Source organism: Pristis pectinata, chromosome 34 (assembly GCF_009764475.1).
Source record: "Pristis pectinata isolate sPriPec2 chromosome 34, sPriPec2.1.pri, whole genome shotgun sequence".
Classification (NCBI taxonomy): Eukaryota; Metazoa; Chordata; class Chondrichthyes; order Rhinopristiformes; family Pristidae; genus Pristis; species Pristis pectinata.
Genome location: NC_067438.1, coordinates 9,246,803 through 9,260,162, shown reverse-complemented (window position 1 = coordinate 9,260,162; position 13,360 = coordinate 9,246,803). Strand labels below are relative to the sequence as shown.

General features: G+C 50.0%; 1 non-coding gene across 1 annotated transcript; it reads left to right on the top strand.

The window, feature by feature from the left end:
• The first annotated feature begins 345 nt into the window (after positions 1-345).
• Positions 346-509, top strand: LOC127586145 (U1 spliceosomal RNA). The gene has a single exon (XR_007958650.1). It is a non-coding gene; the product is annotated as a U1 spliceosomal RNA (small nuclear RNA).
• The last annotated feature ends 12,851 nt before the right edge of the window (positions 510-13,360 follow it).

The window sequence follows — 13,360 nt, the reverse complement described above, 5'->3', positions numbered from 1 at the left end:
CTGCAGAGGCTCAGAGAGCGGACGGGAGCCCCGCACCGGGTCCCAGCCCCACGCCCGCGATCTGTGAATGAAACCCTGGGGCCGTGTGACACCCAGCGGGGAGCCGCGGCACTGCAGGTCGGCCGCTTCCACTTAAGGAAGATATGCAGATAAGGAGGGCGAAAAGAAAGCGTGAAACGGGGAAAAGTAACACTAGGAAGACGGGAAAGGCAAAACATGGAGCTATGTGTTTCTCTAGTATGATTGTGGGTAAACAGAAGCAATGTAATGTTTGACAATGTGGCTCGTGTTGATGTTAAGGGGTGATGCATGTGGTTGGCTGGGTGAGCGGGAGCGGGGTAAAGCATACTTACCTGGCAGGGAACCGTCGGTGATCAGGACGGCCGAGGTTCCAGGACGAGGCTATCCCATTGCACTGCGGGTGTGCTGACGCCTGCGATGTCCCCAAATGCGGGATACTCGACTGCATAATTTGTGGTAGTGGGGGACTGCGTTCGCGCTCTCCCCTGGTCACTCATCTAAAGACAGAGCTCATTCATCCGTTCATTGCTTTCTGGTTGTAGTATTTTCGCTATATATTCTACGTTATTTTCCAAGCAGTCTTATTCTCGTGACACGGCGGGGAATTGTGCCGGCAGCTTTAATCAGGTCGTCTTCACCAACCGGCTTTTCCAGTTGCCTTGAAATTTCTTCCAAGTTACCTGCTGAGAGAAACTCCCAACTGTGCTTTGGAGTTATTCCTTCACCCCCTTCTCCCCCCACCCCCAGCTGTCTCTATTGTCACCCGGACAGTGACAACTCCATCAGTTGCAACAGCAGAGAAGGAAGTCTGATAGCATATCCTGTCCATAAAGAGCACGCCACATTGGACCCTGTCCCCATAGCCCTGGAGCTTCTTTCCTTGGTACTAAATGCAGGCTCCATTTTGACTGCTAGCATTGAATCTGCCTCCAGTACAATCTCTGGTGGTGCAATTGAGACCCCTAACCGCTCGTTCTGTAAAACAAAATGTTCTTCCTGTCACTTTTGGATATTTTTCATCACATATTCCTAGTTTCTGATCATTTCACACAAGAAAATAGGAGCAGGAGTAGGCACTCGCTATTCAACTTGACCATGGCTGATCGATCCCAGGCTTTCCCAGTACTAGTTCCTCATAGCATCCAATCTCCTGATCTTTCAAAATATATTTACTTCCGCTTTAAATACTTGCAATGATCTGGCATCCACAACTCTCTGGGGCAAGACATTACCCTCTGCAACAAGAAATTTCTTTGTACCTCAGTTTTAAATCTTATCCCTCATTTAAGGCTCTCCCACTAATGAAAACATCTCGACGCCTGGCAATTGGGAGGCCTTAAAAAGTGAGATAGGGAGAGTTCAGGCTCAGCGTGTTCCTGCTGGAGTGAGGGGCAAGGTGGGCAGGATTAGGGAACCCTGGTTGATGAAGGATATTAAGGCACCAGTCAGAAAAAAGGTGTATGCCAGGGGTCGGCAGCTGGGATCAAAAGAATCCCCTGAGGAGTATCAGAGATGTAGGAGCACACGAGTGGGGAAATCAGGAGGGAAAAAGGAGGGCAAGAGATAGTGTTGGTGGATAAAGTAAAGGAGGATCCTGAGAGGTTTTACATTAAGAGCGAAAGGGTAACTGGGGAGGGAATAGGGCCCCTTAACGATCAATGTGGGTCATCTCTGTGTGGAGCCCCGGGAGATGGAGGTGTTAAACGAATATTTCTCATCTGTATTTACTGTGGAGAAGGTCATGGAGGCGAAGGAATTAAGGAAAATGAATAGTGATGTCTTGGAACATCAAGAGACAAGGTGCTGTCAGTGTTAAGGCACATTAAGGTGGAAAATCCCCAGGGCTTGATCAAGTGTGTCCTAGGACATTGTGGGAAGCTCGGGACGAAATTGTGGGAACCATAACAGAGATACTTGCACCATCTTTATCCATGGGTGTGGGGGCTGGAGGGTGGCTACTGTTGTGCCTTTCTTTAAGAAGGATTGCAAGGGAACTACAGGCTGGTGAGCCTCACATCAGTGGTAGGGAAGTTACTGGAGGGGATTCGGTGGGACAGGAACAGCCAGCATTTGGAACAAGGACTGATCTGGGATAGACAGCATGGTCTTGTGCATGGGAAATCGTGTCTCACAAGTTTGGTTAAGATTTTTTTTGAAGAAGTGAAGATAAGGATTGATGAGGGCAGGGTAGTAGATGTTGTCCATGTGGACTTCAGCGAGGTCTTTGACAAGGGCTGCATGTTAGATCACGTGATCCAGGGTGAGCTAGCCAATTAGATACAAAACTGGCTGACGGGAAGGAGTGAGAGGGTGGTAGTGGACGGTTGTTATTCAGATTGGAGGCCTGTGACCAGCGGTGTGCCACAGGGATCTGTGTTGGGTCCACTGTTATTTGTCATTTATATTGGCAGGTGTTCAACCGGTGATCTCCCAATTACGTCCCGCTGCTGAAATCCTCCTGGAGTTGGAGCAGGATAAGACAGCAATGGAAATGCCAAGTTTCCTTTGATTTTGCCGGTGACGAGTGTGAGACATCCGCTGGCACAACAAAGACTCTGCTCATGGACAGCACATATCCACAGAACTGACAGATGCTGAGACTGAATCTGGTTTCACTGGGGCGGGGGGGGGGGGGGGGTCAGAAGGGAAGGAGTTCTTTGAAGATGTATGATGTATCCAGCAGAGGTGTTACCATTGGATGTGCTGTACAAAGTCCCAGACAGGCCAGTGAACAACGTTACAGATCATGGAGTTGTCAGGAACTACACCAGTGGGGATTCACAAATGACGTCCTTTGTTTTCTAACTGTGAAGAAGGTTTGCAAGGAAGATCCGGGGAACTGCAGGCTGGTGATCACCTCTCAATCCACTAAAATAGAGAAATGGGCATTCAGTACAGAATTGGAGAATTTTATTCACTCAGATGTTTGCGGTTGGTGCCGGGGACATGGTTGGCGGTTTGTCTCTTCGTTGGGCTCCGGGTTTAGTGTCAGAGTCACAGGATAATGGAGCACTGAAGGAGGCCGCTCTGCCCGTCATCTCTGGGGCAGACTTTCCAGGGTTGGCTGTCTTGGGGTCTGGGTGTCACCGGCAGGGCCTGGATTTATTGGGGAGCCCCTTTGTGGGTCTGTGGGATTGGCACCAGTGGCTGAGGTCTGTTTTATAAATTATAAGGTGTGAAGGTATGGGCGCGGGATGTGTATCTGGGACCAGAAGGAAAATTGTGGACACTTCCAGTCCCAACAGGAACAAATGTGTGGGAAGTGTCTCCAGCTGCAGCAGCTTGAACCCATTCACTGGGTTGTTTCCTCAGCAATGATTGCAGAGGTAGGACATGGAGCCCCACTTGTTTTCAGGCCAGAGTTAGCTACAGTCACTCAGTTCCTTCATGCGTGATGGCGGTGGGATTGTGAACAGGGATATTTCTTGTGGGTTTTCCAGGAGTAGTGTGTGGCCGTTCTGTACTGTTGCCAGTCCTGAGAAAGGCCAGTAATAATGCTCGTATCACCAAGCAGAGAAGAAGGTGCCTGTCAGGGATTGAAAACTAGGTGAACATCAGAAGCCAATGCCCAGTCCTCCAGTTGTTCACCACTCTCTTTTTCCCCCTCCGATACGTGATGGTGGCTGTTAAACTTACCAATGCAAATGGGTGGATGGTTCGCATTTGTTTGAACAAATGGTAGAATAAGTGAGATTTGGGAGGATAAACTAGAAGGTAGTGAATCTCTGGGATTCTCTGTCCCCAAAGATCTTGGACACCCAGTCGTACTCCTGAGGCCCTTCCCCGCCCAAGACCCTGGGCCCATCTCCACCAGCACCAAGCAAGGCTGAGTGCAATTTACACCTGTCCCTGTGTGTGTGTGTGTTCCTTTATTAAACAGTCGGTGTGCCATTATGTTTTCTGATGCCTTTTCTATGTGGAATGTAGGAGATGCCAACCTCACTCCTGTGCTGATAACTTCACACAGCCCCAATAAACATTGTCAATCCCCTTTCTTGGCTCCACCTGTGTAAAGTGTTTAGTCAGTTAATTCTGGTCGGATTCCCTGTCCATTTTCTTCCTTTTGGGATTGAGCCAAGGTCTGGGCTTCGATCTCTCCTGAAAGCGAAAGGGATTCATTTCTGATCTTGAGCTAAAAATTGTCACCCAGAGTGGGGGAGTCTAAGATCTGAAGATTAGATCACTATCGAGAACCGTAGAGAACAGTTTAACACGGTGGTCCAATGTTACTGTGTCAGTCTGTTGTTGAGCATATTTGGTGACATTAGTGGTGACTTGTTTCCCTTTCAGCCAGTTCTGTGCTTTGAACTGTTGCTGTTCTACTGCATGCGAGCAAACGTCAACGGGAAGTGAAGCAGACAATCTACCTCACCACCAACCCAATGCTTTCTGAAGTACCTGTGTCTACTGAAAAACTACACAGGAAGAGGTAAGAATTCATTGTCCCAATAAATCACCGAACTGTTTAAAGTGAAATAAAATTTGTCCTGCGGTAGGGGCAGAAACTTCGCGCGAGTTGAGGTCGGAGGAAACCAGGCCTTGTGGACAACTTCAGCCTCAGGATAAGGACGGACCAGCCTTCCAGCAAGGTGTGATAGACAAGGGAGTGGGTAAATCTAACTTCACCCTCCTGACAAAATGTTTGGAGAGCGTCTGACACATTATTTGCTCAAGGAGGCAGGCACAAGACCTCATTGAAATGCCCTCATCTTGGCGCTAGTACCTATTAGATTATGTCATGATCGGGGTGAAACATTGTAAAACTGTCCACGTCACCTGCACCAGGAGAGTTCCCGATGCCCGTTGGACTGATCACCACCTGATCCACTCAGTGATAGAGTCGTAGAGTCGCGGACACCAGAAATAGATCCTGGGCCCTTCCCGGTGAAGCAGCGATTGGCATGAACATCCTCCAGTTCAGTGCACTGCACTCCATGCTCACCGTGTGATCTCTCCCGCACTGGGTGAAGGGCGAGGCTCTGTGCAGATCACTGCGGGTTTCTCGAGCAGAGTCCCCTGCTGCTGTGAGGAAACAAGCCCCAAACCTCGCTCAGGCGATTTTCCCGCAAAGACAATGTGGGCAGACCGGTTGGATCGTCGGGCCGAGGCCCTGCGAGGTGACCCGGTCTTGCACGTTGCAAAGTGAGGCCGGCACCAAACCGGAAAAATCCCAGGCGGTGCTGAGCCGAACCAGGGCTGCGGAATCAAGAACTAGAGGGCATGGGTTTAAGGAGAGAGGAGAGGGGTTTAATAGGAACTTGAGGGGCAACTTTTTACACAAAGCGTGGTAGATATGTCTACTGAACAGCCAGAGGAAGTGGTTGAGGCAGGTACATTAACAACTTTTAAAAGACAGTTGGACAGGTCCATGGATTGGAAAGGTTTAGAAGGTTATGGGCCAAACGCTGGCGAATGGGTCTCGCTTGGATGGGGTATCTTGGTCAACATGGACCAGTTGGGCCGAAGGCCTGTTTCCGTGCTGTATAACTATGAATTCTATAGACTGACCCGGGGGCGACCAGAGACCGAACACTGTCAAAGAAAGATGAAGGGTCTGGACCCATTTCCCTCCCGGACGCTGCCTGACCCCTGAGTTCTCCCAGCAGATTGTCTGTTGCTCCAGATTCCAATGTCTGCCGTCTCTTGTCTTCAAAGAATGAAAGTTTCCCACAGGCAAAACAATCCAAAGCAAACTTTACCTCACACTAACCATTCAACACTAAAGTCCATTTAGAATTCTTTAATGAAATCTTTTAAAGCACAAAAGTACTTCACACTGTCAGAATTATTTCTGATCCTCCTGGGTTTATTTAACTTCACTCAAAAGTTGGGAAAATTGACTCCATCCTGGACAGAGCAGCTGGCTCGTTCAACACAACAAACAGTCTGCTGGAGGAACTCAGCGGGTCGAGCAGCGTCTGTGCAGGGGGAAGGAATTCTCAACGATTCGGATGAAAACTCTGCGTCCGGATATCTCTGGAGGGCCGAAATCATGATGCGCGGTTTTGACCAGAAACGTTGACAATTCCTTTCCCCTCCACCCCACTGGAGGGGATCTGTGACCCGCGGAGTTCCTCCAGCAGATCGTTGCTCCAGGTTCCAGCATCTGCCGTCTCCTTGTGCAACACCTCATCCAGCACCCTGACACAATTCCCCTCTCTCCGCTCCCCCCCCCGCCCACCTCCCCCCCCCCCCCACCAGCGCACAAGGGCCGTAGTGTGCACCGTCTACAGAATGCACTGCAGTTACTCGCCCGGGTTACTCCGACAGCAGCTCCCAAACCCCCCACCCCTGCCACCAAACAGGATGGAGACAGCAGGTGACCGGGAACACCACTCCCCAAAGGCCCCCTTCCGAGTCGCACACCACCTTGATTGTGAAACATATCGCGGTTCCGTCATCTTCACTGGGTCTAAACCCTGGGACTCACTCCCCAGCAGCTCCGCGGGAGTTCCTTCACCAGAAGGACTGAGCGGTTCAGGGAGGCGGCTCAGCGTCACCTCCTTACGGACAATAACAGCTGGTCTTGACAGCGACGCCTGGTTCTAAACGAAAACTGACGGCATCGCCCATTCTTCTGAATTCACTGAAGAAAAATGTTCGGCAAAGTTAAAAAGTTCGTGTCTCTCTCAATCCCACGGCGGTCCCATCCGGCGGCGAGTTAAAGTTTCGCCTGTGGGACGCAATAACCGCACAACGTTACAGATACGGGCCATAATCCCAGAAAATAGTAACATCATCTTCACGGGGCTGAACTGAGCTCATTTTGAACAGAGAGCTGCAGATCTGCAGTTTCACCAACACTGAATGTTAACAATACACTTGGATGTGGAAACAAATGTAGGAACAGCGGATGAATGGTCCCCGCGCCGATGCCGCTTCTCTCGCCCCGGTTGCCCCGTGGAAGACAAGAAGACAAATTATCAGGTCCAACAGTACGAAGTTCCGCTGCAGCTCCCGCTGTTGCGTTGTGGCCGGTGGCCGTGCAACAAGGAAAGGTTCAGCTATTCTCCTGAAATAGAAGGGACACTCATATTTTTAGTATCATCCCAGCACACCCGCTTGGTGTTCCAAATTTCTCTGTAGCTTTCTAACTTGGCCGTGAATGTAGGGCTGCTTCTGGCTGTGCAGTCTGCAGTTTTACAGGCTTTTAATTGTAGCTGTTGTAACTTTGAAAGCCAATGTTTAAAAAATGGACGGGATGGATTCATTTACCATCTCTGTCCCCCGGGGTAAAAGACAAAGTTCTTCTTCCTATATTAGTCGAGTCCTCCTGAATATATCCTGTACTGTCACAACGCACGGCTTAATTGTCACTAAGTCTCTATTTCATTTGCATATATTATGTATGGTCCATAGGCGAATATGGTCACAAATGCCATTTGCCTGTTTGGGCATATGAAAGCTCCGTGGTATATTTTCTTGGTGTTAGAAACGCTGTGAGGACCATTTTGCTGGACAGTGGGGAACATTGTTGGCCAAGACCCTGGGAACTCCCCGCCCCTTCCTTTCCTCAGACAGCGACGTGAGATCTTTGCCAGTCCCATCCGTGAGGGAGAGGCGAGCAGCTCCTTAGTACATCATCAAGAGACAGCAGATGTAGAAACACGGCCCTCCATCGGAGACTCAATCCCGATCACACGCTGAAGCCCTGCTCCATCAATACAAATGGTTCAACCCTGTGAATCCGAGCGGTTTCACTACACAAACCCAGGTCTCCAAGACACAGACAGACACCAGCACACAGACGCTGGTCAATAGAATCAGAAGACGTTACGAATTTTGCCCATTGTGTGAGTTCACATAACTGACCCTATTTGCCGAATAGACTTTGGGAGTCGCACAGTTCAATAGTTGAACGAATTAATGGAGGTCACGTCCATTTCTGGAGATACCGCACTGCGTTCAACATCAGACCGAACCGGTTGTTTTGTGTCATCTCCCGAGACAAACGTTCACCCAATTTTAATCATCTGCATTTCAAAGCTCACCGCCTTGTACATCAGTGCTCTCGGTCACTGTTCACACCCAACACCAAAGGTGTTTCCAAGGGACGGCCAGAGAACTGTGTAAAATTAAGAGAGAAACAGCACAAACATTTCCTGTTCCCCACCCCCAGCGCAGATCCCCAGAGCAACTGAGACCAACGAAGTGTTACTGCTATAATGGGTGATGCCCCGCACGTTCTACCATTGGGGAAAGTTACTGCCCGAGTGGTAACACATAGTTTTAATTTCAACAGACCTGAGCCTGTCTGTCCCGCACTGACTGCATCAGTCGCTGAAGATCTCTTGTTATCTCGAGTGAGTGATGGGAACAGGGGACACTGCAACGTGTCTCAGCCTTTCCAGCGACGCCAGGTCCCAGTACCCGTGATCCAGGGTAACAGCGGCCCAGCCCTCGCCCGAACCACGACCTTTTATTGGCGATACGGAACTGGTCACCAATTCGTACTGGAAGGAAAGTGAAATGAGCGATCTTTGTCGTTTGAGTGTCTCCGTGTGGACAGCGGACGGTCCACTCGCTCTCAGCAGCGGCCGGTTGCTCCGCCAGTGGAGGTGCGAATACATTGAGCTCCCCCGTTATTGACCTCAGTACCACTCACAGCCGCCCCTGCAGCCTGTCTCTGATCGCCGCCCACTGGTCTCCACAGACACCAGCCTCACTCTGCTGCCAACCACTTCCCCCCCACCCACCCCCACCCGTAGAGCTGGGCTGTTAACCCACCTCCGGTCTTCAGTTGGTGTCAGACGCCCGAAGGCAATTACTGCCTTCGTTACAATTAGTGCCGACGTATTTCTATTGGGAAAGTCCGCTCCGAGATGCGGGAGCTCCCAGACACGGAGCAGATGGTCATTTCCACCATTCCGCTGACATTCCGCTGAGATTGCGGTGCGGGGTGCAGAGGTTGCAGAAAGTGGACACCCGTGTGCTGCCGGTTGAGTCCAGACACTCCTCACAGGTTAATGACCAACCGTGAATCAAAGGGTTAGTGTTGGGTTGTTGATGCCGGAACCTCACCCACTCCCCGGATCCGGGACTGGATGAGCATCACTGCGGACATCTCCGCACCGACAGCGGTTGGACCTTCGCCCCGGGAACTCAACGTCCTTCAACAGTTGAACACAGCCCGCGGCACCATGCGGTTCAGAGAGGCTCCTGGGGTGTGCGGCCTCGGGCTTTTCACTTACCTCTCTGCTGTTACCGGTGAGACTTCCCACGGTTAACCATTGGAATGATGTGTTGTCGCGTTTATTTGGGATGTAGACGTGTTGGGGGAATTATCTGGGATAATCCGTCGGTTCCACACGCCGTTCAGTGAACTAGATCTAAAACTCCCGCAGCTTCAACACTTGGTTTCTGTTCGGACTTTGGGTTTGTATAAATAACGACAGGGCTGTGGGGAAAGAGCGGTCGGTGAAAGACCTTTCTGGTCGGCAGCGGTCCGATGGGCCGATTGGCCTCCTGTGCTGTCTGATTCGAATCAGAGTCACTCTTGGCTGAACCAGAGTGTCCGGGATAATTCCAGGGCAGGACTGCAGCCGGTTCTCCCGGGATGGACCCGGTCCTGTCCCACAACCTCCCAACACTGGCGCTGTTGCACCAGTCGGTGCAGAACCGGGACGGGAAGGTACAGAATTCCCGCGCGTGCTGATCCTTCCCCGGGGACCGGCGGAATGTTGTCAGTGAACGTCCCGGCCTGTGACTGATGTTGGGGAACAGCTCAGACCCAGTGACCCGGAGAACAGAAAGTTCCCGCATCAAACCCAACGGGAGCAGGAACATGGCCCGCGGTGGTGAAATGTGTGAAACACGGTCAGTGTTTATTACAGTGAGTTCCACTCTGCAGCCCGAGCAATGCTTGTTTATTGTTTAAATGTTGTCACTTTATATTGAAACAATTACCATCTCCACCTTTAGCCACTCTAACACTGAGGATGCCTCAGGACAGTGTGAATGGGACCGCCGGCCGGTCTGTGCTCCTGCCCGTCTCCTACACCGTCCCAGACCCACACGGATATCTGCGGATCACATGGACCAGAGCGGGGGTTAAAGTTGTGGAATGTACCAGCGTCTCAGAGGAAAGCAGGCTGCACATCACTGTCTCCGATCCGTATAAACACCGGGCGCAAGTGTTCCCGGAGAACGCTTCACTGCTACTGAGAGATTTGCAGATCAACGACAGCGGGATTTACGAATTATCCGTTAGCCACTCAACGGGAACGGAAAATGGAAGCGTAATGTTAACAGTCCGACCCGCTGCAACAGGTAAGTCCTTCGTAGGGTCAGGCAGAGTTTTAAAAGCAGACAATGGCCGAAACACTCGGCAGGTCAGGCAGCATCTGCGGAAAGAGACACAGTCGGCGTTTCAGGTCAAAAACGTTTCGCCAGAACTCGGAAAGAAGGAACGGGTTAATATTAAGGTGCGGGGGGGGGGGGTGGGGGGTGGGGGTGAGGGAGGGTTGGACTGGATAAAGGGATCAGTGGAACTCCGATAGTCCGCTATCCCAGAAAGAAATGGACTCAGAGGCACAAAGCGGCAGAAGTTGGGCTCGAATTCATTCAATCAAGAGGGAGGCGAAGCTGAGGATCGGTCGCTCGGGAGCAGGGAGGGGAAGATGAGGATAAACGATGAGAACGCGGCGGGGGTGGGTCTGGTCAGAGGATGGTGAAGGGGAGAGGGGGCGAAAACCCTGGAGAGGCTTCGGAATCCAAGAGCTGCTGAGGTTTTCAGCCGTTCACTTCTGAAAGGAAGGAAAAAAGTTGCCTGTGGCAGCTCGGAGTGTTACAAATGACCACGTGGAACTGTGGGCCACGGCAGCACCGAGGCAGAGTGAGTGGGCTTGTTGCAGAGAGAGGGGTCAAGGGAATGTACGTCTGAGCGTCTGAAGCCCGGACCTCAGCGTGTGACGAGAAACACTGCACGGAGAAACGCCCGATAGTTCCAACACCCGTGATCCAGCGAGGTTCTGAAATGTAGAGGGTTGGAATTATAGAATATACAGAAAATAGAGGCTGTACACACATGGTTACTTGTAATTTGTTTCATGACGACCTAAGTGCGACCCGGTTCCTAGTAACAAATGTCTGTACTGCAGAGGTGACTAGAGTATATTGTGATTAGCTTAGAAAACAACTGTAGCAAGGTACAAGCATGTTGTGTTTAGATTAAGGAACATCTGTGTAAAGAACTGTGATGAGGTACAAGCTCGGGAAGAATATGGCAACTCACGGGTGACTGAGCACAATGACCTAAGTGCGACCCGGTGCCTAGTAATAAATATTTGTACTGCAGGAATGACTAGAGTATGTTGTGATTAGATTAGAGGAAGACTTATGAAGACAATTGTGGCAGACTGCAGTGAGTTGAGGAACGAGGGTCTGTAAATCAGATGTCGCTGTGTATCTGAAAGTGACATGATTGATTATGCCAACTGGACTAGGAAGGGGCTATAAGAAGGGCTGTAAGCCTTTCTTCAGGGGCATTCAGTGACTAGTTCTCTGTGTGTCAGCTTTTGTTTGCAAATAAAGGTTTAACTTCTTGAAGAATCTTCTGCGTCTCCTGGTCAATCTCGAATGTCGGTTTAATCCACGACAGAATTCACGTGAGGTGAGTTAGACCTGGACGCACTTGCCAAGGAAAGAGACGTGGCTGGGTCAGGACACATGGTTTGGTCAACACCTTATCAAAAACAAGAAGGGAAAGAGAAATCACTTGAGGGTGGACATCCCACCGGCGGGGGATTGGGAACGTCTTCACGTTTGGCATTCCGGGAAGCAAAGCGGCAGTGAATAAGTTAACATTAAAACTGCTTATGCTGGACATCGAAAACAAGAACAGAAAATTCTAGAAACACCCAAAATGTCAGGCAGCATCTGTGGAAAGAGAAACAGAGCTGGTGTTTCAGGTTGAAGACTCTTCGTCAAAACTGGGAGAGAAAATGGACTGGTGTTAAGTTGCAGAGAGAGTGGGGAAGGGAGAGGTCGGATAAAAGGAATATATCCAATACAACGAGGCTAAGGTTGTGGTCAGAACAAGTGGCAGAAAGCCTTCGTTATTTGGGTCAAATACAAAGAGGAAAAAGATGTGACAAAAACCTTTGACGTGGGGGAAGTTAGAGATTGAGAATAGAAATGTGAGAAGTTGTGAAAGTCGGCCCAGGCCGTGCTGATGAAGAGAGAAAATCTGAGCGAATATCTGGGTGGATGATTTACCACAGCGGTGACCAGTTCTGGGCTAGTTTTGTTCGCTTGTTGAGAAACTTTCCGCAAAGAATCCATGGACAGAGTGAATATTTAGTGGGGGATGATTGGTTAAATTTGTGCTGGGCCGGTCCTCTCCCGCTCCAATGCTTTGATTTCTGTACTTTATAGTCGGTGATGTTAGTTTAAGGTTTGTAAAATATGGCTGAAATATTTTCTGACCTGTACTGCAAGAGAGCGAGATGAGAAACTTTCAGGGCGAACCTAGCAACTAACAGCGATTCTTCGCCAAACAATCATTCGTCGGGCACTCCACCTGCTCCATAACCCAGCCCCAATGCTCAAGAATCGCAGCTTGATAACAAACAAGAGGCCATTGGACCATCGCTCCAGTGAGGGCTGTTTATCGTTGATCTTGAATTGATCCCACGGCCATGCTCTTTCCTCAGAGCTCTGCAAATGCCGAGTATTTATTGAACCAGAATGAAAGTTATTCCTGAACCTGCTTCCGCTGGTGAATCCCAGAACACAAACAGTGCTGTGATTTTCAGTTCCCCTCATGTAGCCACTGTTCTTCTGACAAACACCCCACGGGGTTTATGGACAGTCCCGCCACTGGAGACTGAACACGGTTCAACCTCCCAGTTCCCCGCTCTGCGGAGGATACATTTTCTCCAATATTCCACAATACTTGTGCCTTTTATTCCTGGCACCGCTCTAGGAAATCCCTCACTATCCCATCCAAAGACAGGACATCCATCCCAGCGTGAGGTGACCGGAACGGATACAATAGTCCAGCCGGGCCCAGCTAGCGTGTATAAAACTTCAACACCGATTCCTTACTCTTGTGCTTTCCGTTTCAACCAACAAACCTCGGGTTTGCGTGTGCCATTTGAAGAGCCATCTTAGGCGTTTCTCGGCGTGGTTGATATATTGGGAGTTAACAGCCAAGTGGACAATTGCACAAAGTGGAAGACTATGTGTTTTCTTATTCATTTTGCATTTTCTTTCTAACCGGTCTCCACAGTCCAAAGCTCCCTAGATTGCGATGTTCTCATTTTGTTATGTACAAAACCTTCCAGTTGCCATAATTTTACAAGGAATGCAATGGTTCCAAGGTAAGTTCATGCTTCAA